Source organism: Bos javanicus, chromosome 1 (genome assembly GCF_032452875.1).
Source record: "Bos javanicus breed banteng chromosome 1, ARS-OSU_banteng_1.0, whole genome shotgun sequence".
Classification (NCBI taxonomy): domain Eukaryota; kingdom Metazoa; phylum Chordata; class Mammalia; order Artiodactyla; family Bovidae; genus Bos; species Bos javanicus.
In genome coordinates, this window is record NC_083868.1 from 95,335,931 (window position 1) to 95,361,857 (window position 25,927).

The 25,927-nt window shown below is 39.9% G+C and overlaps 1 protein-coding gene across 8 annotated transcripts in view; it reads right to left on the bottom strand.

Annotated features, from left to right (window-relative positions):
- Positions 1-25,927, bottom strand: part of FNDC3B (fibronectin type III domain containing 3B) — a 356,072-nt gene that overhangs the window by 199,433 nt on the left and 130,712 nt on the right. Inside the window, exon 1 of one of the 8 annotated variants that reach the window (XM_061415740.1) lies at positions 22,368-22,446. The exons of the other annotated variants lie outside the window; for them this stretch is intronic. The gene's annotated coding sequence lies outside the window, so the exon portion shown is untranslated. Of the gene's footprint in view, positions 1-22,367; positions 22,447-25,927 lie in introns of those variants that run through there. 8 annotated transcript variants of the gene reach the window in all.

Genomic DNA, 25,927 nt, shown 5'->3' on the forward strand with positions numbered 1-25,927 from the left:
CTCAAGATGAGCCTGGAACATCCTTTTGTACTAGAAAAGAAGTACTCAAAGAATGATGGGGATATGTTAAAAAGAATACATAAGAGATTTTATTTGAGCACCAAAATAATGTTAGTAGTGGGTTATAACCCATTAAATTAAGAAATATATATGCATTTGTATTAGTATAAATAAATAAAAGAATAAATTGACACTTTGATATTGATTTATTTTCATCAGTTTAAAATATCTCCCTACAAAATACTTATTCATTACAAAGGGAAATTGAGAAAGTCATCAATAGAGAAGATTGGCAGACACCACCTTAACCAACTGATCAAAATGATCATCATCAGAACAGGAAAAATCAAAATCATGGCCTCCTAACAGGACATAATAAGAATACAACCATTAAATTCCTAATTTTGATGCTTGTGCTGTGGTTTCGCAGGAGAATGTCCTTGTTTGTAAGAAAATACAGCTGAAGTATTTAGTAGTGACAGACGTCGGGAGACCAGTCTACTCTGCAGTGGTTCTTCTGTACTAGTCACACTATATTTGCACAATTTAAATACAAAGTTTTTGTACCATTCAAATTATTTCCCCCAAATAAATTGTTTTTAGCCAACTAGTGCCAGAAGATATTTTGTACTGCACTTGCAACAAATTCCTTAAGTGTGAGACAGTTTCAAACTTTTAATTATTTTTTAAAAGAGGAAAATAATAGCTTAAAGGATATATTTAACACAAAGAAAGAAAGTCCACTTACTGCCTTTGAGAATGCTTGCTGTTATGCATTCATGTGGCCCATTCTGATTTTCAGATTTTCAGGCTGTCCTCAAACTCTAGATCTCCTCCTCCTGTTCAAACTGGAACCTCTCACTATGCACACCCAGAGCTCAGATCACAGAGCTAGGCATGACCTAAGACATCAACCAAATCCCACCTCCGTCCCTCCATTTTATAGGTGAGAAAACTGAAGCCCCAGAGAGGACAAGAATTAGGGCCAACACCTAGAAGGCCAAACCCCAAACTCAAGGAAAAAGAATAAATGGAAATAAGCTATGAAAAGTATAACATAAAATAAAAATGTTTAAAGCTGAAAACTCTTCAAGCAATTAAAAGCTTTTGTAGGGGTGGCCTTGTCAAATGTCAACTACTAAATTTTTAAGATCTGAAGAAACTCTCACAGTCTCTCCCAAATATCCTCTATAATAATAATTAACATTGAACATTTATGGAAGTCCAGAATAAGCGCCAGAAATTATGCTCTGCATTTCACATAATCTCATTTAATCCTTACATCTCTTTGAAGTAGACACTGTTTTCATCCTCCTCTTACTGTTAAGGAAATCTAGAATTAGTCATTCCCTGACTCATTCAAGGTCAGAAGGTTTGAGGCAGAAGACTCAGAACTGAACCCACACAGCCTGACATCCAAGCCTGGGCTCTTGACTGCTTGTAACCACTCACGCGTGCCCTAAACTGCTCTCCCGGGCTCTGCAGGCCAGCTTGTGATTTAAGTGGTACTACTCTAAGAAAACTGGGGTCAAACGGGCAAGAACCCCTTCTATCTTCTCCATCTGGACAACAGTCAAGAAAGGGTGTCTCAAAACATGATTTGCTAAAAACAAGCACCTCAAAATCTAGGTAAGGATTAGAAGAAAATAATGTGGAAGAAATCTAAGTCATCCAAAATGACAAACAGTTTACAGCACAATTTTTCAGATTCTTCACTAATATGTGGACTTAACATGTAGAGCTCTAAGAATCTGCACTGATGCCAAATTTATCTATGATGGAAACCTTTTGCCATGAAACAAAGCTAGCAGGTTTCTGCCCTGAATGAAATTCTTAACCTCATAACAATCTTGGTGCATTAAAAAAGATGCTACATAGTGCAGCCTTTTTAAAAAATAAAATGTTGAGTCATTTCATATCAAAGAGCAATTTCTATCAAGTGACAAATTTTACACATATTTTCTCTCACAATCTCAATTCAAACACTCTCTATACATTATAAACACACTGCCAAGAATCTAACAAAACAAACAGAATGCAAAGTTAAGGAGGGGGAGAAAAACACACCATTCAATAGACAAACTGTTCTAATTATTACAGAGATAGTTTTGTATCTTGGATCACAACTTTTTAAATAAATAACTGAAGATCATAATTTAATTAAAAATAACTTGGACTCGTCTTTCATGTCAGTTTTTACAGACCCAGTCTTGTTTCCCTTCCTGATGAAAAATTAATTATAACCTGGGAAACAAATTCTCCAAGGTCCTTCGTAGTCCTGATTAACCACCTCCCAGCAGTGCTAAGGAGGCTCAAGAAGCCATTGCTTCACCAAGGCAACTTGATAACATAACAGGTTTCTTAGCAACATGGTAGTCACAGTAACCATTCACCATGGTATTAGAATTAGGCTACCCACCCGGGTTGGGGCCAAAGGAATAATTTAAACTTCTTAAATCTTTAGGCCCAAAGTAACAAGAAAAATACGCATTTTTTTTTTAAGTTATTCATAATTTACCTATGAAATTATGTCCTTACGTGACTCTTCAGTACTGGACTAGATGAGCAGGTACTTAAAAGCATAATTACAAATCAATCCTTAATGCTCTTAATACTTTGCTTTTTTTTTTTAAATGAAATTTGGAGCTAGGTATACAATCTACACCACAATTAGATTATTTTCAAGAGAAAAGTACCCTGCATCATTTTAACCATGGTAAGAAGATGATTATATAGAAGCAGTAAGTTATAATTCAAATATGTAAAACTAAATCTTTCACATGTGTATGAAAGTATTCTTAAATTCCATTTAAGAAACAAATGACAAAGAATGAAAATAATTTCCAATTTATTAAAATGTCTAATAAACAAACACTAATTTGGTTTTAAAGTTGAATTTTATGAATTTGCTCACATATTATAGAACTTTAATAAATGTTCTATATACAAAAAGAAATAAATTCAGAATTTACATAAATTCCACTTTCCAAAATCTATAGCACAGCAGACACTGTTTGTGATGGGGACAATATATCTGAATTTGCAACCAAGAGTTAATGAGCTATTTAATTTTCCAATACTTGCAACTCTAGTCATTTCCAATGTACCAAAGATTTCATCACTCATAAAAACAGAATATTTTCCACAAATGCTATACTTTCAAGTTAGCAGCTTCTCAGTCTCACCCCACTCTTATTTTTTTGGCCACGTCGTGTGACTTGCGGATCTTAATTCCTTGTCTAGGGATCGAACCCAGCCCCCGCTACACCACCCTAGAATTAAGTGGTGAGTCCTTACTACTGGATGGCCAGGAATTCCCTCACTCCTCCAACTGAAAGCACATTCCAAAAGAAACACAGTCTTGATTATCAAATGTGACGAGGATCTACAGTAGTGACATACAATCTCAATCCTAACTGCATCGCATTCACTCCTGTCCATGTCTTATTTCACAGGACAGGCAAAGTCATACAAGACACACACTTACATTTTGGAGCTTTCAAAGTATCTACTGGAGTACCCGGCAAACAGCAGGACCTTACTAATGGCTGCTGGTTGAAGAAATTTGTGAATCAGCACTACCCTACAATGGGGTGACTTGTTAATATGGCTTTTAAAATTTTGCTCGTTCACTACAATTGACCTTTTTTTGTATTTATACTTCTGTGGGAGCACATCCACTATTATAAAGATGATGCAATTTTTGAAAACTTGTATTGATCTTCCTTTTGTGGTAATACCCTGAGCTGTTACACAAGGGCATGTTTCTAGACATCAAAAATATCTTCCTTTCCTCACAGACTGCCAGTATGAGAAGAAAGAAAGATGCCAGGCCAAGCAAACCCAGACAAAACTAGCCTTTCTTAATCTAAGAAAGTCATGCAGTGGTGGAGGACAGAACAGGAGCCATCAACCAAAATAAGATAGAGCACGTGGAGGAGAAGCCCAAGATCTCAAATCAACAATGAATTCTGGGCTATGAGACAAAATAGTCATTCAAAACAAATAGTCGATGAAAAATTTAGTAATATGACCCCATTCTCTGCAGTAGGATAGTGTTTTGCAATACCTTTTAATATATTTGAGACTAACCACCCAAATATCATGAAAAAAAAATGACATTGCAAGTCAAAAAGAAGTGAGATAGCAAAAACAGAAGGCAGAGGGAAGAAAGACCGGGGCCTAACATTTAACACAGTTAACACAAGATTTAGATTTAGAGAGCGGGTCAGAAGGACAGAAATGATGAATTGATAAACACAAGCAGACATTTAAGACACTCACTTATTTGCAAAGTAACTATACTTTTCTTGATACTGAAATTCTAAATAGTGAAATCTTTCAGATAATTATCTGAGTTTGTATTTTAAAGACAATATTCTTCCCAGTCTGAAATGAATTGCATTTGATAAAGCCAACCTGGATGAATAGTAATTTATAGTCCCAGACCTCTGTAATTAAGTCCTTGTTACAAAAGTAAGTACACCAGAGGCGACAGGATCCTGATAGGAAAAATCTCCAAAATTAAGATGAGATCAAAAATTCTCAGGCCCTGCGACCAGAGACTGAGACTGTCAAAACAAAACAGGAAATAAGTTATCTAAGCAGTCCTCCCTGAATGAATACATGTTTAAGTATATCAAACAACAGAAAGCAAATTAATGACCTGGTATTAGTGCATATAAAATTCTTCTGTGAATTTGGTTGATGAGAATTGGTTTTCCAGAGTCTGATAACCAACCCTACCTCCATTTTCCCATTGTACATCTAAAACTGAGTTTCCTATCCTGAGAAACTAAGAAGCAGCTTGCTACATTTAGGAGAAACGGGTCTGGCAATTTACACCACATATACCACATTTAGACCCATCCCAAGGCCGTGGCAGGCAGGTACAGGCACTCAGTCATGTCAGACTCTATGCAACCCCATGGACTATAGCCAGGCTCCCCTGTCCATTGGATTCTCCAGGCAAGAATACTGGAGTGGGTTGCTATTTCCTCCTCCAGGGGATCTTCCCAACTCAGGGATTGAACACGCGTCTCCTGTGGTTCCTACATTGGCAGGTGGGTTCTTTACCACTGAACCGCCAGGCAGATGTCACCAAGCACCACACCTTTCCCACTGGGCCCAGAGGCTGTTTCTGGGTCCTGCACACAGCCTGCCAGTTGAGCCACAACTGGTTGAGAGTTGGCAGGACAACTGAAACCTCATTTTCCCTGTTGCAAAACACACAGAACTTGAAAGTTAAGCAAGAATTTGAAACCAAGGTCTACCCTGAAAAATTGAAGGCCTGAAAAAGCCCTTAAAAACTCAGGTCTTCCAACCTCTAGAATGGTGATGATGATGAGGACAACATTATTACTAATGACAATATTACTTCTCATGGCATTAACAGTGATGATTATTTGATACCAAAAGTATAATTTTCCCAGCACAAAGCAAATGTTTAATGTGTTAAGTTCTTTTAAGACACTTCCACAGCCCACAAACTATGCCAATGCATTGATGTCAACAATAGTATATATACCAGACACTGACATAAAAGTGATTTTTGTGAGAACAATGATTAAATTAAAAACAATAAACACACACACACAGACTCGGTGGTAAGAGGCTGAAAGGACCTGAATTCCAATCAGCTCTGTGCTGTGTGATCTTGGGCACATTATGTGGCTTCTCCGGATAATAAGGGAGGGCTAGTCATGTTCTGTGGTCTCAATTGTTGTTTAACTGAAGTACTGCTGATTTACAATATTCATTAGTTTCTGGTGTACAGCAAAGTGATTCAATTATACATATATATATATATATATTTCAAATTCTTTTCCATTATGGTTTATTACAGGATATTGAATATAGTTTCCTCTGTTATATATACAATAGGACTTTGTTTATCTATTTTGTATACAGTACTTTGTAACTGCTCATTCCAAACCTCTAATTTATCCCTCTCCCATTCCCTCTCCCCTTTGGTCACCATGAATTTGTCTTCTATGTCTGTGAGTCTGTTTCTGTTTTGTAAATAAGCTCGCATGCATCATATATTAGAGTCCGCGTACAAGTGATGTCAGTGTCTGTCTGATTTCACGTAGTGTGGTACTCTCTAGGTCCATCCATGTTGCTTCAAATGGCATTATTTCTTTTTTTTTTTATGACAAAAGCATTCCATTGTGTGTGTGTGTATGTGTATATATACACACCCCATATCTTTGTTATCCATTCAGATGCTAATTTTAGAAATACTTTGCTACAATGTTCAAATCTCAAACTTGGAGGCTTTTTTATACAAAAATATTGCCATGGAGGTGAGGAGAAAAGTGTATGTGATCCTAAATCTTATTTAGACATCAAAAAGAAAGAGATGACAGTACATGAACTCAATTCTTTACTTTTTCCAGGTTCCATAAATTAAAAAATACAGCAGACAAAGCATAGAGAAAGTCCCACTGTTGGAAGAGAAGAGAGATGAACATCTTTACGCTCCCAGCTTCTGAAGCCTAACTAATTGCAGCTTTCAGTGCCCTCTTCTCCCAGCGTCTCTAGAGGTTTGTATCTACAGCCACTTTTTGTCAATTATATTCACTCTCCTCTTTAATGTTCAGTCTTTTAAAATCTTAGACATTGAGTAAAATAGAATATAAGATCTCCAAAAGTAGTGATAGCTCCCCGGGGTGAGCAATTTCATGAGTATTTGATTTACACTTACTGCATTGAATTTTTTTAAAGACAGGTTTCCCCCCCCCCCCGCAAAAAAAAAATCTACATTAAATTAATTCAGTATAATTAGTAAACACTGTGACTACATCAGACAAATTATTTTTGTAAGGCACTAAACTACCAATATAAAATTCACAGAATCCATTGGCCTCTTTTCTGCCAACAGTAGTTAACATTTCCTGCAACTCTGATAAATATATTCTAAATAAAATGATATAAAGTAACATGACACACTGCAGACAGAAATTAACTTTTGGTCATAAGTTTATAAATAAAAGCATTCCCTTTCAAATCTTAGTAAGAAATAAGATTGCTTCAAAAGAACTAATTTAATCTTCTGTAGAAGAACTGAATGTTGCCAGCTTTCCCAAAATAAGGAAAGGAGGGAAAATAGAAATGCTCAGGTTTATTGCACAAAGAATTCTTCAGACAGGACTGCACAGGACTAGGTGTCTTTCAAGTTTATCTGGATTGCTTGACTCTTAATCAATTTCTAGGCTATCAGGCCAAATCAATAGGCATAGTGGAAGAAAGATAATGAACCAGAAAGAGGCTAGAACAGTTTTCTAGCCCACCTGGCAGGAATAAATAGGAAATCCTTTCTGCAATCTTTTATAAAAGAAAAGGTCATGTGCCATGTTTTGAAAGACGTTATGAACTTGACAAGGACCTACTACAGAGGAACCAAAGAGTTGGTTTTTCTGAGCTGAGATGGTCCTCGGTGCTGGATCAAAGTTCATGACAACAGTCATTCATACAAACACACAACTTCAAAGTGGCAAATAGTAATGGCTTCTATCTACTCTCCTGAAAAAAATGTTATAGCTATTCAGCGCTTGGACAATGACTTCCAAATGTCACAACATGCATTTCCAATGTTTCAGTTTTCAGTCCAGTTTTCCCCTTGCTTCTGAGTCTTTAAAAATTCATTTGTGGGCATTATCAAAAAGAACAAAAGAGAAGACCTTTGTTAATTAGCAGTTCTTGGTGAAACAATTTTAAAGCAGTTATTTCCTACAGAAAAGGAAGCTCCAGAAAATTTCTGACAACCCTTATCTGAAAGACTGGTACTGTTAACTCTGGAATAACTGGAATGCTGGTGCTCCCAACCTCCTTCACATTTACCTCCTGCCTGGTCACACTCCCCTGTGAGGTACACACACAATCGGCCTTTCGAGTGTGCAGGCTGACAAGCCATCTGTCAGCAAGATGTGAAACTTTACAGAAAGTCTGATCTACTTTTTTCTTGCCTTTTTCAAAAACCTGTCCTAGGCTTTAAGCAGAACCCAATGACTAGAACAACATCTCATGTTTTTCAGGTTTTGCCAGAAAGCATGCTCCTTCCATTACTCTTCCTTAGTATTTTCTTCATAGCCATCATCACCTCTGGCGATGTGATATGTTTACATATTTAATTTAATTTCCATTTACTCTCAACTCTGGCTGTTCTACTCTTCTGTCCTCTCAGCACACAGAACCAGACACTATCAGTGCTCATTATATAAACTGAATACAAGAACAGTGTGAGAGGCAACAGAGCAGAGATTAAATAAAAGTCAGGACTCGGAGGTCAATGAAGACCTGCATTCCCATCTCCACTCCATTTCTTAACAGCTATTTGCCTTCAGATAAATTAAGTTTTCTATCCCTCTATTTCTGCTTTAAATAACAGCACCTGTCTCTTAATTAGGGCAATAAGAAATAGGTTATATACCTAGCCATGTGCCTGGCATACAGTAAGAATGGATAAAAATTCAGCAATACATAAAAGGGTTATCTAGTCAAGGAGAGTAATAGACCTGGCATATAAACTGCCGCCTGAGACTAACAAAACCTGGATAAGTTATGAAATGCCACTGAAGCCCAAAAGAAATATGTCATTCAAAGACAAAACTGACTGTATTTTCTAATAAAGCAAACAGGGAGACCAATAAACAACTATATCTGCGTGACCATAAGGTTAAAGTAGCACACGTTCTGAGAAACTTCTCTAAGAGCCATACTGGACATATAATCAAACAAATGCTTTAATGACACAGTGAAAGAGGGTCCAGGATGGGGAACACATGAGAAATAAAGGAATAAAAAAATATAAAATTTAGAAAAAAAAATAAATAAATAAAAGTCTTGGGATTTTAATCCCATAATGTCATTTTCAAGTGGCATGGTAAAACTACCTAAAAAAATAAATAATTAAAGCCTAAAAAAAAAAAAAAAAGAAAACTAAAATCAGAGTTACTTAGTGTATTTGTAAAGTAGAGGAGAAATTCTACGCTTTAGTGCATGGTAGTTACAAACCTCCAATAATGAAATCCAGAACAAGAGTGTAATTTTCATTACCTGTTTTATTAGAAATATAACTTTAAATCTTGTGTAACAAATCATGTTTTTAAATCAAACTTAAAAGTTATCAGACTGAAATTGACTCACTCACTAATCCAAATGTCCCACTTAAAAACACAAAGAAGTACAAGGATGACCTGGATCTGTCCACACAAATTCCAAAGAGCAATTGCCTGGGGGCTTCTTATTTCTTATATTTAGAAACTTCATGTCACAGAAAGGAAAGCAATCTAGGATATTCATCTTTTAGCTTGCTGTATCTTGCTTTAACTTGCCAAAGAGACAACACAATCAGCTTTCTGTAATTTCTCTGCCACTAGTATGGCAAAGGGGTGGGACTTCAGAGCAAAAAGCTTTGTGTAACAGAGTTCTTTTTTAACCCTTTTTTAAACAAAGTAAATACTTCATCTCTTTTTCTCATTCACAGATCCAAATTTCACTATATCCTGTCACCAAATGAAGCAGATTCTACTCTAAGAACCCTTAAAATTTACCCCAAAATGATCATTATCTTTTGACATCCATAGACATTAATAACGTGCATAATACTCGGAATAGAGAAACTTCCTCAAGAGTCCATGTTAGAGTCCCAGGTCCTTCACAGATTCTTACAATCTGCATTTGGCTGCAGCTGATGAGCACTGTTGATTATGCCCAATGCAAAATCACACCTTGACCAATTAACCTGCAAGTGCCGTACTCTTGCCTGGAAAATCCCATGGACGGAGGAGCCTGGTGGGCTGCAGTCCATGGGGTCGCTAAGAGTCGGACATGACTGAGCGACTTCACTTTCACTTTTCACTTCCATGTATTGGAGAAGGAAATGGCAACCCACTCCAGTGTTCTTGCCTGGAGACTCCCAGGGACGGGGGAGCCTGGTGGGCTGCCATCTATGGGGTCGCACAGAGTCGGACACGATTGAAGCGACTTAGCAGCAGCAGCCTCTGGCAAAAGTACTGCCTCCAGGGCTCTGCTAGGGTTGATGCTCTGGAGACTAGATGGGGGAGGAAGCAAGGTGGTGATCACTGGTTCCCACACAACAGGAAGAGCCCAGGAAACTCTGAGTCTAAGAAAGTTGTCTTGGTGTCTGACATACCACATCCACTGTGCTGCCAAGACCTCTGGCCAGGCAGCTCTGACTCAACCCTCGGCCCCAGATCCCAGCTGTGCTGGTGTGAGGAGACCATGAAAAGCCATCAGCCTGACTCATGCCTCTTCCTGAGTCTATCCTTCCTATGACCACACCAGGTCCTTGAATTGTTCTCTGCCATGGGGCCCAAGGAGTTGGCTTAAGACTCAACATTCAAAAAACTAAGATCTTGGCATCCAGTCCCATCACTTCATGGCAAATAGAAGGGAGGGAAAAAAGGAAACAGTGACAAACTTTCTTTTCTTGAGCTCCAAAATCACTGCGGATGGTGACTGCAGTCATGAAATTCAAAAACACTTGCTCCTTGCAACAAAAACTATGACAAACACAGACAGTGTATTAAATAGTAGAGACATCACTTTGCCAACAAAGGTCCATCTAATCAAAGCTATGGTTTTCCAATAATCATGTATGGATGTGAGAGTTGGACCATGAAGAAGGTTGAGCGCCAAAGAATGGATGCTTTCTGACTGTGGTGCTGGAGAAGACCAGCAGCAGTCAATCTTAAAGGAAATCAGTCCTGAATAATCATCAGAAGGACTGATGCTGAAGCTGAAACTCCAATACTTTTTGGCCACCTGATGTGAAAAGCCACCTCATTGGAAAAGACCCTAATTCTGGGAAAGATGGAGGGCAGGAGAAGAGGACGATAGAGGACAAGATGGTTGGATGGTGTCATCAACTCAGTGGAGATGAGTTTGAGCAAACACTGGGAGAAAGTGAAGGACAGGGAAGGCTGGTGTGTGCTCTTTGTGGTTGCAAAGCGTCGGACACGACTGAGTGACTGAACAACAACATGGAGCCCAGGCTCTTCTTGCAACTTCTGGTCTTGCTGGCAAAGGATTGATCCCAATTAACCATGCTGACTCTGATGGGACAAAGAGAACTTACAGCCACAAGTGCAAAAACAACTCAGTGCTGAAGCTACTGTTGTTGAGAAGGGCGCACACACTTAAAACTACTACTGCTGTGGAAGTTCAAGACCCTTCAAAACTCAACAGCCCTCTCTGCATCACCCTCAGGCCAAAGCAAGGGAAAAGGAACAATGTAAACTTCAATTTTGGAGAAGACAATGGCAACCCACTCCAGTACTCTTGCCTGGAGAATCCCAGGGACCGAGGAACCTGGTGGGGTCGTACAGAGTCGGACATGACTGAAGCGAGTTAGCAGCAGCAGCAACAAACTTCAATTTGTTAACCAGTGTGGGGAAACACTATGAGATGATCCAAGAAAATCCACTTGAGGGGTGAGAACCACAGCCTGTGCCCCCCACCTGTGAGAGGGGTACCTCTTGGCTATCATCTTTAAAAGATGACACAACACTCTACTTGACTATGGAAAGTAAATTCTAAAGGCATTATTTTTAAACCTCAAATGAACCTATCTGCTTAGAATGCCTATATCATTTCAAATCATCTTTCTAGGGGTAATTCTGGCAGAGATTCAAAATCAATTACAGATTATTAATAAAACCAGTTTCAGGTCTGAGAGGAAAGGTCCCCTTTATACATAATGGCTTCCTTCATTATATTTTTCCTCTGCCCTAAACCGTAGCTGCTTCTGAAGTTTGGCCACATCAGGTGGCCAAACAGCATCTAAAAGATCCACCCCCCACCTTAAAATAGTATGAATCTGTAAGTGTAAGTTTTATCACTGGTTCCAGAAATTCAGGCCTGTTTTATCATCACTCTACAGGTTCCCATTCACATAGGCATCTTCCCTCCTGAAGCTGTTGCCTGATCTGCCTCTGTGCCCATTTCTCTTAATGGCACAACTAGATCCCCACACTCAGCTATACACCAAGCCCCTCACATCCCATCAGTCACTGCGATCTGTCTGTTCTGCCTCCACTCCCACAGCAACTAACACAGGGCTTTGTATACAGTAAGCATGCAAATTTTTGTTGCATGAATGAACAAACTAAATGATTACAACTTATTCTGAAAAGTTTTATTTATACACACACATATTGGTAGGGGGCTTCCTAGGTTGCGCTAGTAGTAAAGAACCTGCCTGCCAATGGAGGAGATATAAGAAACGTGGATTCAATCCCTGGATCAGGAAGATGCCCTGGAAAAGGAAATGGCAACCCATTCCAGTATTCTTGCCTGGAGACTCCCATGGACAGAAGAGCGTGGCAGGCTATAGTCCATAGGTTAGCAAAGAGAGTCGGACACAACTGACGTGACTTAGCACGTACGCATATACTAATACACATACAATATGGTGCCTGCCTTGAGAGAACCAGGGTTAAAGCTAAAGACCACAGTATATACTTGGAGCTAAATCATTCAGGCTCTTTTCTTGTCATGAGCACAAAGATCACTATGGAGGCTTGTTAAAGGATAGACTCCAGAGCTTTACTTCCAGAAATTCCTGCTCAACAGATCTGCAAGAGGTCCAGCAGTCTGCATTTCCATGTAACACCCAGGAGAGCCCCAACCCACACTGGAGAAGGGCCGTCCAGCTGAATGGACAATACAGGCACAGCTGGAGCCAAGGGACGACATGCCTATCCACACCCACTTCTATGTGCTTCAGAGGAAGACATGCTAGCTTTGCCTGTGGCCCCACTAAGTACTAGGAATTGTGCAATCAAAACACGCTAATAATGCGAAAAGAAGAGGAAGAAGAGAAATGTTCCCGTGAGTCACCAAGTCAGAATGGGGCTAGCCAGGGCCACCTCAAACTATGGTTGATGGCTGTGGAATGCAATGCCTTTCATCAGACAGGTGGGGAAACTAAGGCCCAAGAGATAAAAATCACCAGTCTAAACTCTTACAGCTGGGGAGTGTATGTATGTACGTGCACTGTTGGCAGGGAGGGATGTGGCACAAAGACCTAGATGTCCCAGTTCATATCATCTCCCCTGTATCTATAAAATGAATGTCTTAATTGCCTCAAAATACTTTCTGCAACTTACATCCTCCGTTTCTCTTGATCACAATTGTTATTTTTATGGGACTCCATGTTCTATTGGCCCTACAACAAACAGCATGTATATAGTAAATCTTTCCAAACCCATACATTTTAAAGACAAAGCAATTTTCTGGTCAAATGCTAATGTCTATGGTAATCATATTTAATCACAAGGCAGAAATATGAATATTAAAAATACTAGAGCTTACCCATTGGGTGTGAGAGGGAGCTGAGCTCAACAGGGCAATGTGGAAGTAAAAGACTGAGGCTCTCAGAAGGTGGCATGGGCTTTTTACCCCCAAATTACCTTAAGCTTCTTCCAACTGTCCTTATCTGTGAACTTCTATAATAGCTCACATTCTTGTCCCTCCTACCATCACTCTCTCCAGTTATCTTTGGTTCTGAGACAAAATAAAATGACAAGAATGTGGGATTACAGGAACATCTGGCTCGCTCTAGGTCTCCAGGCATGGAGCTTTCCGTGCTTTCTACCCCCTCCCTTTTCCCCTTGTTGTTCCTGCAACTGTAGCCTTGATGTCCTGCAAAACTTTACACTGGCCCCTTAATTCTTACCAGTCTGTAACTTACCATCTGTCAAGAAAAAAGCATCTGAGTACTTATTTGCAAAGTCTTACAAAAAGTTCACAAGCAGTTTTAAGTAGAACTTGTGATTCTTCCACCTTGCTTTAGAGCTTTCCGGTAACAAAGTAGCTGCTCCTGCTGCTGCTGAGTCGCTTCAGTCATGTCCGACTCTGTGCGACCCCAGAGATGGCAGCCCACCAGACCTCTCCGCCCCTGGGATTCTCCAGGCAAGAACACTGGAGTGGGTTGCCATTTCCTTCTCCAACTAGCTTCCTACAAATGTCTCTCTGAGGCCTTGGATTCACATACAGTATATCATGCCTACTGGGTTTTCAGTCTGTCTGACTTCGCCTGGTCAGCATCCTGACCCTACCAGTCCAGACCATCCCATACCATACCACTGCTGAAGTGATGTCTTGGCCTCTGCCTGCCCCTACTTGCCCTCCTGGCTGAGACAATCTGCACTTGGCAATCCATAATGGACAGAGGCTGAGAAGCTCAGCTTCAAGCTCAGACAGATCAGAGTTCATTCAAGTCGAGCTCCTTGATGAACTCTTTCTGATCCTCAATTTGCCCCTGGGTAAAAAGCAGGGGTGATGACACTTATACCTTCTTCAGGGATATTGGGAGAACTGTATCAATTAAATGTAGCAGATAATAAACTTTCAAGACATGAGTCTTACACCTTTATTTCTAAGACCATAGAGATGTTTGGGAACCCTTCACCTTGTAACATTGTTGTCAGCCCTGACTGAACATATTAACACTTCCCTACTACCCAAAAGCAAAGTTTCACAACTGGCAATTTCAAACTTCAAAAGGCTCCATCCTCTAGTGTAAGTTATCTCTAGTGTAAAGTGCAAAGAAATGCCCAAGAAGGCTGTTAAAACGCAGATTCTCAGATCCTTACTCTCAAAAAATCTGATTTAGAAGGCCTAGGATTAGGCACAGCAATCTGAATATTTAACGGCACCGGTGGTAAAGAACCCACCTGCCAATGCAAGAGATAGACACAGGTTCAACCCCTGGGTCGAGAAGATTCCCCTGGAGGAGAGCATGGCAACCCACTCCAGTATTCTTGCTGGGAGAATCCCAGGGACAGAGGAGCCTGGTGTGCTATAGTCCACGGGGTTGCAAAGAGTCAGACATAACTGAAGCAACTTAGCACGCATGCACACCTGCATACAGGTAATTTAGAAAAGTTTTATCAACCTCACTTAAACACCAAGCCACAGTTTTAGATGAACTTAAGGTTCCCACAGCACTCTCCAGCCATAGAGCAGTCTCACACCATCTCACTGACCATTATCATCCTGGGAAAGAACCAAGTCAGGGGCCCCCAACCGCTGGGATCTAATGCGTGATGACCTGACGTGAAGCTGAGGTAACAATAACAGAAACAAAGGGCACAGTAAATGTAATGCACTTGAGTCATCCCGACACCATCCTCCCTGCCCCACCCACAGAAAAATCGCCTTCCACGAAACCGGTCCCTGGTGCCAAATAGGTTGGGGATCACTGCTCTGAAGGGATGCTCCAGAATCATCTCCTATCACTGGCCCCTCCTTCATCCTCCCCATGAAATCTGCAGTTAGAGCAGGAACTATGTCTTTAAACCCAATTCGGATATTATTTTTATTTGGCTCTTATAACTAACAAAAGGCATCTTATGAATATAAAGAATGAGTTGAGGTATCCCATGGAAGGCTAAGGCTCTTAAAGTACCAATGTTTTAAATGGAAATCTCACTAAAAACAATCATGCTCTAGGAACTCTTACATTCACTTCTTGTAGTTTTACCCTTGTTGTTGTTGTATCTCTCCCTCTGAAGGTTCCCCTTCCTCAAAATTTGCTGACTTTAATCTCATTGGTCTAAGAAACTAAAAGCTTCAGTGCAACCAGAAGTAAATAACATCAGGCGCTGGTGAGAGAATACAGGGCTCTTCTATGAACCCAGTGCACAAATGCTTTAGTGCTGATCTCAAGTCTGATTGGCTAAACAAAGGACTTTTCAGCCAATTGCCTGGCCAGGGGTTGATTTGGGAATGGAACACAGAATTCTATCCCTTTAACCAATATTTCAGCCAAATAGGGCCTGAATATCTATATTAAACTCTCACTTGATAGGGGAAAATTATATTCTCTGCAGATATTTAATGTTCTAAAAAGAAAAACAGATTAAAAAAATTGTATAGGGACTTTTCCAGTTAAGACTTCCAGTGGTTAAGACTCCACACTCTCAAAGTAGGGAGCATGGGTTCAATCCCTGGTCAGCAAAATAAGATGCACGTGCCTGGCCCAAGAAAGTATAGACAGATAGATAGAGATAAACTTATTTGGTACAGAAGAGTTTTCATTTCCATCCCCTCAGTGGGATGGAATATCAGGGCAGAATTTTTACATCTCTACTAACTCTGGTCCCTCCCCTGGAGAAACAATGACCTCCTGGGAGAGCCCCAATCTACAAGTTTGTCACATTTTTAATCATGTGCTTATGTACTAGTTTTAGATTTATGGTTTTCTATGTAGACACCTCTCCTAAATTTACTTAAGCCTGTCTGGTCAAAGCTATGGTTTTTCCAGTAGTCATGTATGGATGTGAGAGTTGGACTATAAAGAAAGCTGAGCACCGAAGAATTAATGCTTTTGAATTGCAGTGTTGGAGAAGACTCTTGAGAGTCCCTTGGACTGCAAGGAGATCCAACCAGTCCATCCTAAAGGAAATCAGTCCTGAATATTCATTGGAAGGACTGATGTTGAAGCTGAAACTCCAATACTTTGGCCACGTGATGTGAAGAGCTGACTCACTGGAAAAGACCCTGATGCTGGGAAAGATTAAAGGCAAAAGAAGGGGATGACAGAGGATGATATGGTTGGATGGCATCACCGACTCGATGGACATGATTTTGAGTAAACTCCGGGAGTTGGTGATGGACAGGGAAGCCTGGAGTGCTGCAGTCCATGGGGTAGCAAAAAGTCAGACATAACTGAGCAACTGAACTGAACTGAAAGGCACAATTTCAATCAAATTGATTCTACATATTCCACAGTGTTCAAAATAAAAGAACTCAATAAATCAGTTATTTGTTAATGAAGTCATTCAAGGTCTTTCTTACCACTGTAGCTCCAACTCCATCCCAAAGTTAAACTTTCCTCAGATACACATACTCTAAAGTGCCCTTTTCTAATGATCTGCAATAGGAAGAGACATCTGAGAACAAAAAAGGAAAAAGGATGAAGAGACTATTTAAGCATTTAGCTAAAACATCTCTCCCACAGAACTGTAAAATCCTGAAGAAATCATTTAAAAAAAAAAAAACAGCTTGGAAAGGTTTTAGGGAAAACCCTTTCTCTACTTAGCTTCCCTGTGGCTCAGATGGTAAAGAATCTGCCTGTAATGCAGGAGACCTGGGTTCAATCCCTGGGTTGGGAGATTCCCTGGAAAAGGAAATGGCAACCCACTCCAGTATTCTTGCCTGGAAAATTCCATGGACAGAGGAACCTGGCCGGCTACAGTTAATGGGGTTGCACAGAGTCAGTCACGACTGAATGACTAACACACTTTCTCTACTTATCTTCATTCCTTCATTTCACAAAAGCAAGGAGCAGCAGACATCATCTTCCACAGAGTTTTCCTTAACTCGTTTCTCTATCACTAACCTGAGATAACTAAGAAAGGAATCAGACAAGAACCCTGGTGGGGAACACAGCAGAGGGCAAAGCAGCTGGGGCCCGATAAGGAAACAAAAGTAGAAATGAGGAGAGCAGCTGGGAACCCCTCTGAGAAAGCCTGGTGAGAGAGGAAATCAGGCCATGAGACTGGATGGACAACAAATGGGGCAAGGGGGAGGTGTGGAGGCGGGGAACAGAGGAAAGGTCTCCAAAGTCCATAGAGAATCAGCAATTTGGCCCAAGCATGTATGAATAATTGGGAATTAACTGTATACGCAAAGGACTTCACCTCATTTACCATAGCAGCTAGATAAACAGCATACCAAATCCAATAAGAGGCTGTTCACCCACAGCCTAACCAAGACCATTTGTCTTCATTCTCCACTACAATTTTATAGAAATTTCAACCAGGCCTTTGCAGTCACCTTCTCAATATGAGTCAGGCTTCTGTTTGTTTTGAAGTGACTGATTCCACTTTTTAAAACTGAAGTTTGAATAGGACTACATTAATCCAGATGCTCATTCTAAAAATCTTTCAAACCTGCCCATTCAAAACAGTAACACAAAGATACTCAGTGAACAGCTGTTGCAATTAACAAAATTGTTTATATTTTCCTTTCCGTTGGCTAGAAAGAATTTTAAGCCAGAAGAGACAACCGTTCAGATTTGGGATTTTTAAACAGATGCTCTTCATGATTTTTCAGGCTAAAAATAATAGCCTGTATGTTGGACTTCACATTGTAAAAACTGGTTTCAAATCACAAGATTATATAACTAGATAGGAGTTCCAACATGGAGTAGAAAATAAAGCAGGCAGAAGAAAAACTACCTCTGGAATAAGCTTCAGTGTTTGGAAACATCTGATCTTTTAGAATTTTCCCACTAGGAAACAAGAATGGCCTTTCCCAAATACGCTCAAATTCTTTCGGTCGTAACAAGTTGAATGATGAATTTGCCCAGCGGTCAGGGAAAACGGGAGTCATTCTGTACCCAGAGGTGTGGAAGTGGCAGTTTTCACGGCCCCCATCAAGAGCAGTCCAAACTCCCCCAGTCTGAGGAGGTGTCACAGAGCTCAGAAACATTCCCCCAATGGGCATCTTTTACTGCACTCATGAATGGATTCTCAGTTTGCTGATGGACTCAGAGTTTTCCCTATAAATAACACATTCCTGAGCCATGCTATATCAACACCAAGTCTCACTGGCAGCCACCACCACTCCCGTTTCCTTGCCACGACCTTCTCTTCCTAGGACATAAGGCTTCAGATACCTTCAATATGATTCACACAGTAGCCCAAAAATTATACATAAAGTCTTCTCCAACAAGCAGTGGATTTGAAGAACCCATCAGAATTGTTTTACCCCTTTTATCTTCATAGAGAAATCTCTACTAAGGTATTTGATAACCTTATGTTTTATTATAAAATGGTTATAGACAAATTCAGCGATACAAAGCATGGGTAAGGAAGAGGTCTAAAAGAAGAAACAGATAACCTTATGTCGAGCGAAAAAAAAAAAGGGAATTCGTCAGATTGGCTTGTCATTTAGCCCAGAGTCAAATTCTCATAATGTGCCTCCCTCGTTGTATTGTATTTCTAACAGTGTACACTAATTCCAGTTTCTATTTCTCTAACTTACGAAACAAGGAAAAGAAAATTCCCTTAACAGACTCCTAGGAAAAGTTAATAATTTAACTTTAAAAGTTTTCTATAAATGACTTTAGTGGGATTTTCTTACAACAAACTACACAATCATTTGAATGCCCATATTACATGGATAAGAGGCATTAAAAGATTAAGTAAAGCTGTGGTAAAACTGACATCACTCAGAATATTAATAAGCCCTTAGAATCGCACTTCTGAGCTCTCATCTTCCATTGAAGAATTTTTTTTTAATGAAAGAAGGAAAAGAAATAGGCTCTTTGTATTTAAATTGTGACTTTTTAAAACCATGACTTGATAGAACAAATGGAAAACAGAAGACTTGGGTGCTAAAACTACATATTAAAAATACACACTGAAACATCAAACCAATATTCCTAAACCTGTATTTATATTAAGCCATCTGACATGTAAAGGTTTAAAAGAACCTGGGGATTCCCCAGGCGGGTTCTTGGAAACGTATTTGTGCTGTGTTCCCAGAGTGAGAGCTCTTCAATACCAGTTCTTCTTCATTTCTTCCCCAGGACCAGTCAGGAATTTTCCTTCCCCCAAGAAACATACTGTTTTGGACCCAAAAAATAACAAAAAATGATAGGATCTTTGAATTTTTCCTCTGATTTGTAGTCTTAGGAATTTGTATTCCTTATTTTGTCACACACAAAAAATCCAGAAATTGAAATCTAGGTAATTCAAGATATTTCTATTCCTAGTCTTAGACATTCCTCACGTAATCACTATTTTTGAAAAAATCCAGAAACTAAGATCTAGGTAACTTTTGGTCATGGGTTAAATGTACTCCAGAAAAAGTAAAGCACAGAAATTCCCACAGGCAACAAAAAGAAAATGTCCATTTCCAGAAATGCTTTAGAAGACATATATCAAATTGTAAACCCCTTCAACTACCATTTACCTACTGAAAGCACTTAAAGCCACTAAATGATTTAGACCACTGCTGTCTGAAGCCTGATAATGGGGCATGTTTGCAGGCACACAATGTTTTCTTTTTACAAAAAGCAAGGAGGAAGAATGGAATGACTGGCTGGGCAGTAATGACTCTCTTAAAATAATAAACCTGAAAATGCTTCTAGTCAACCACAACATACCTTATTTTGCTACAAATGTATCTACTTTCACCACAAGACCACCTCCCAAATGCTGGCTTCCACTTTTATCTCTCAACAATGGTGCTAAAATACAGGGCAGACACAGGGCAAAACCACTGCACACATCTGGTGTTTACAGGGGGAAACCCCACTACTGGATTTTTTTTTTTTTTTTCAAAGTACTTCCATTAGTAATGTATACAGCTGTTTTCTGTTGGCTAATAATCAGAACTGTAATACACACGCCCACTGACTCCAGGCATAACTCTGCCAAGCTGTTTGTGCTCAGCTGGAAAACACTGGAATTCTGAGTGTCAGGGGAGATGCCCCTGGACTGCCCCCTCCACCTCAATCCCCACCCCCAATGGTTAATATAGCTGTTTTCCTCTCAGGAATGCCAAAAGAATGTGATTCCTCCCTCTAAACCTCCCCAAAGCCCATCTCTACTAGTATTATGTTACCTATTCATACTAATAGATGAAGAGAGTTTTTAAAAGACACCCCATTCTTTAATAAAAGAATGGGGGGGGGGTGCGGATGTTGGACATCCAAGCTTCCAGGAGTAATATGTGCCACATATACAACAGAAAAAAAAAAAAGGAAACAGAAATAAATGAAGCAGAATCTTCTAAAACTAAGAAGTATAAGTATTAGAGCATACATAAAATGGCAGTTAGTTTCAGAGAATCTTAGTATGTGTTTCTGAACCACGTGTTTCTAAAGTCTGTTCTTAGCCTGTCTTCATATCATCAAATGAAATGTCTGTGTACTTGCTGGTGAGTCACTTTGTTTTGTAAATAAAGGAGCAACTGTATTTTGAAGTAAGGGAGCTTCAGCTTTGCATCTTCATACACCTCCGCTCTGGGAATGGCTCGCCACCTCTGTAGAGCCACTGAGGCCCAGCACAGAAGGCCTTTGTGTGCAGGTCTCAGCCGCCTATCTTCATACAGCCACTCGCAAGGGCCTCCAAGGAGTCCCTTTCTTTTCCAACCAAACACAAAGGTTTTATCTTACAGTAAACAGAGAAGACTTTAAACACTAGAGCAACACTAAGACAGTGATGCTATAAAAGTGGTTCAAAGATTTGCATAATGAAATTCTATTGTCTTGGTTTGAACTCAAAACTATTAAAAAAAAAAAAAAAAAGTCAACCATGGGAAAGGCATGTTTCATTTAGCTGAAAGCTGTGTTTGTGTGTTCAGTTGTGTCTGACTCTCTGCTGAAAATTATATTTACAAAATGTGCTTCATCTGAGCTCTCCTGTTTCACCCAGGGAGTCAGAGGAGACCAAGGGAAAGGAGTAGTAACGATACACAGCAGGTTTCTGTATAACATTCCCAACCATCTCCACGCACTGGAGGCTTGGCTTCCTCACATTCTTCACCAAGCCTCCCAGGCTCTCGGAGCAAGGACGGAGGGAACAAGTCATCGTATCCTTCCTTCCTCTCTCCCCATCAGCCACGGGAGCCCTCCTGGAATGGAGACTGAAGGCAACTACAGCCTAGTGAGAAACAATTCACTTGTAAGCAATGAATCATAACCTTGCTTATTACCTCCTAACCCCAATCACCAGCACAGCAAAGCTGAAGTTGTGGTATCTGTCCTGACTCACCAGTCTTCTGTGGGGTAGCTGTGGTTTGTTCACTTGTGTGGCGTATGGGGACAACAAATATCTGACTTGTCCACAATCCTGAAGATTCTACACTCAACTCAAGAGTGACAACGAAGGTACGGCCAGTTCCTTAGGAGGAAAATTCTACAGGAATCTATGGAATTAGGAAATAATCATCCCCTCTAAACTTGCATTTCTACTTTCAATAAAAGTCAGTAAGGAGGGAAGTGGAAGAGAACTTGGCTAAAATTCTTAAACATAGCAATTAAGTAACAAAGATAATAAAATTTAAACCCCAAAGTTAGATCTGAGTGTTAAAAACCCTTCTTGAAGGAAGGTAAATAGTGGACCTTGACAGGAAGCCAGTTTTGTGTAAAACCTCAGAGGCAGGATGGAAACTGACCACAGTGGCTTTAAATTGATGTGTTGAAGTCAGCCTTTCACAGTCACCTAGTTTTTAAAATGGCTGTTTTTAAATTTAATTAAGTACTGAATTTCCTTCTTTGTGGCACACATAAAATGTGAAGATACTATGAGAATTTTCATAAAGTGCTATTTAAACAGAAATGTTAACAGTTAGCTTATAGTGCAGAGAACAAAGTAACTCACCCAGTAGAAGTGACTGGACCAGAACAATCTACTTGGCACGTGCACTACTTTCATCATTCAGAGTCACATGGCACGCTCCCTAGTGAGGACAAGTTAAGTTCAGCCTGCTCTTTTCAATAAGTGTATCATGAAGTCAGTCCCTGTAGGTATTTCTGGTTGCATGGCCTTATCCATGAAATGGTTTTTAATTGTTTGATATTGGCCAAGTGGCTAGGAAATAAATGACTCATCTCCACTGTACTTGATGTTATTTCCAACAAATGTGCAATCCCTGCAGTAAACACAACCATCCGGCTTGAAAAACATCTTTTTAGGGAGGATTTAACCCCTGCATCTACTTTAATATTTAGTAACCAGTTTGTGAGCACACACAAGCACCAGACCCCATCCCTCCACCCCCAAATGTGCCCTCTGGCTTGGTTCTACAGGTGGACTTCAATCTGAGCAATGTGTATGGAGCCGAAGGCTGCACAACATCCCCGAGCCCTGCTCAGGCAACCCCTTGGGCGGCTCCTCTAAAGGGCTGCCGCGCACCTCTGCCAGAAGAGATGCAGCTCTCAGTGTCCCACAAGTGCTCAAGGCGCCCCGGAACAGAAATGTCGACAGGAGCTGCTATGGGCTTGTGAGGGAAGCAGTGATACATTCTGGGGAGATGCTCAAAAAACATGACACTGGCACAAGTAAACTTCTACATCAAGGTAAGAGCAGGGAAAACCCTGAGCAATCTAGCTTAGCTGTCTGACTGCCAGGTATATGTGTAACTATCTCCCAAGGGACATAAATTATGAAATGCTGAATTATTCACTATCTACACACACAAACATATCATCATCATGTAATTAAAAATGAGTGAAAGTTTGTACATCTGCAAGATATATAATATTATACACTAATTTTACCTCAATTTTTTAAAAAACAAATGAAGGCACCTTAAAGATGTTTTTGTCTCAAAAGCATATCCAACTCCCTGAGCTCTAAAAATGTATGAAATTATTCTAGAACAGTTTATATTTTAAAAAATCATTTAATTTTGGAGTGTAAATGTTATTAAAAAAGGATTTTAGCTGAGAACAACATGTTGGGTAATCATTTTATAAAGCTGTAAATTTTCCAAAAATAACCTGCAATACCAGTAAATAAGTCAGCATAGTTTTACCACACACATTATCTGAGGTAGTCCCATGTTTGCCTCTAGGCTAAGGCATGCCTCTGTATTTCAACCTGCTTCCTCACTCTTGTTCCCTTATCTATTAGCTATTTCTTTCCCTCACTGTGACTATGTATTGTAAAGATAACCAAACAAATAACACAAAAGAAAGCAGTATCAACCTCCTTGTTTCTAGGCATCCCACTGAGTGTGTGGTTGTAAATATTTAACAACAAATGCTCCTCCAGGAAAAAAAGGAGGGGGGTATGTCCTGGATTGTAGTGTTTGCCAGTTTCTGTGGTATATATCTTCTCCCACCATGTCCCATATCAACCCAGCAACATATCACTGCCTAAGGACTTGGGAAAGACATGCACAGCAACATACTGCAACACAGTATTTCCACCATATACACACACGAGACCTAAAGATAATAGCAACATTTACTTAAAAAACAGGAAATGAGGAGTTTCAAGTACTTGTTGCCTTTGTTATTAAATACAATTTTAATTGTAAGCTTATATATCTTAATGTCTAGGTAAAGCTATGGTTTTTCTAGTAGTCATGTATGGATGTGAGAGTTGGACTATAAAGAAAGCTGAGCACCGAAGAATTGATGCTTTTGAACTGTGGTGCTGGAGGAGTCTCTTGGACTGCAAGGAGATCAAACTAGTCCATCCTAAAGGAAATCAGTCCTGAATATTCACTGGAAGGACTGATGCTGAAGCTGAAGCTCCAATATTTGGCCACCTGATGTGAAGAACTGACTCATTGAAAAGACCCTGATGCTGGGAAAGATTGAAGGCAGAAGGAGAAGGGGACAATAGAGGATGAGGTGGTTGGATGGCATCACCAACTCGATGAACATGAGTTTGAGTAAACTCCGGGAGTTGGTGATGGACAGGGAAGCCTCGCAGTCCATGGGGTTGCAAAGAGTCCAACACAACTGAACTGAAATCTTAATGTTAAATAATGGCTGTGTTTAACAGCCAGGTACTGAGATGTCTGAAACATCTGATGGTCGGCTCTCAGCAGATGGTACATACCAGCTCCAGCATTCCATTGACATGGTCTGCTCTTTTCCACTACACCATCCTGTGCAAAGGTGCCACAGAACAGCAGAAAAATAGCAACACCTTCCCTGATTCCCAAAACTTCAAAATAGCAAAAATCCGAGAGTAAAAGAAAAGACAGCTTATACGGTTTTATGAGAGTAGCAGAAGAACAGGAGGCGCAGTACATAGAATCAAATCATACTAACAAATGGCAATGTGTATAATTCTGGCCAGTTATCAGTTACACTTATTTCCTGGTTATTTTCAATGCTATACCAATTTGAAAATATAAAAATTTGAAAAATGAGGGTAAGCAGTACATTATATAAGATTAGTAAACACACTATGAGCAGCCAGTGATGGTCATTAGCATGTTCTGCGGAGAGAAATAACCTTCACCTCCCTGCAGCATTAAAACAGGTGCCATGCCAAAATCCTATCCCTGCTGAGAAATCTAAGATAGGCATGCTATATATGTAATCACTTTTTCTGAGAGATGTGTAACTCACAATCACTTCTCAGAAAAGTACAAGAACTACAGTGCAAGAGTGCAAAGGCTGTGGAATGAGTGAAAACCACATGTAAGCTCAGTTGCTTCCACTAACTAGTCATGGGATCCCAGGCAAAAGTAAAGCCAATCAGTATTTACTCACCAGGTGCCAGGCATTGTATTAGGTTAGTACAAACATAATTACAGTTTCAGACTGTGAATTTTAAATAATCATAACTAGGCTCAAACACATCTTTATTAATCAAACTAGGAACCGTTATTATCAACATATTTTTGTCAATGAGAAATAAGTTTGTTTATTCCTGTAATGTAAAAATCCATATTTCGGGATTTGATGAACTCTTGGAAAGCATTTTCTGCCTACTGCTGGTTGTGGAAGCATTTTCCCTGCAAAAAGCTGTCAAGATACTTGAAGAAGTGGTAGACAGTTGGCAAGAGGTCAGGTGAATATGGTGGATGAGACAAAACTTCATGTCCCAATTTGCTCAACTTTTGAAGCCTTGCTTGTATGACATGAGGTCGGGCATTATGCAGAAGAACTGGGCCCTTTCTGTTGACCAATGCCAGTTACAGGCATTTGCAGTTTTCAATGTATCGCATCCATTTGCTGAGCATACTTCTCGGATGTAATGGCTTTGCCAGGATTTAGAAAGCTGTAGTGGACCAGACCAGCAGCAGACTACCAAACAGTGGCCGTGACCTTTCTCTGGTACCTTTTTTGGCTTTGGGAAGAGATCTGGGGCTTCTTCTCCATCCCAACACTGAGCTAGTCATAGCCGGTTGTACCACTTTTGGTCACTCATCACAATCTGACCAAGAAATGATTTGTTGTTGCACAGAATAAGAT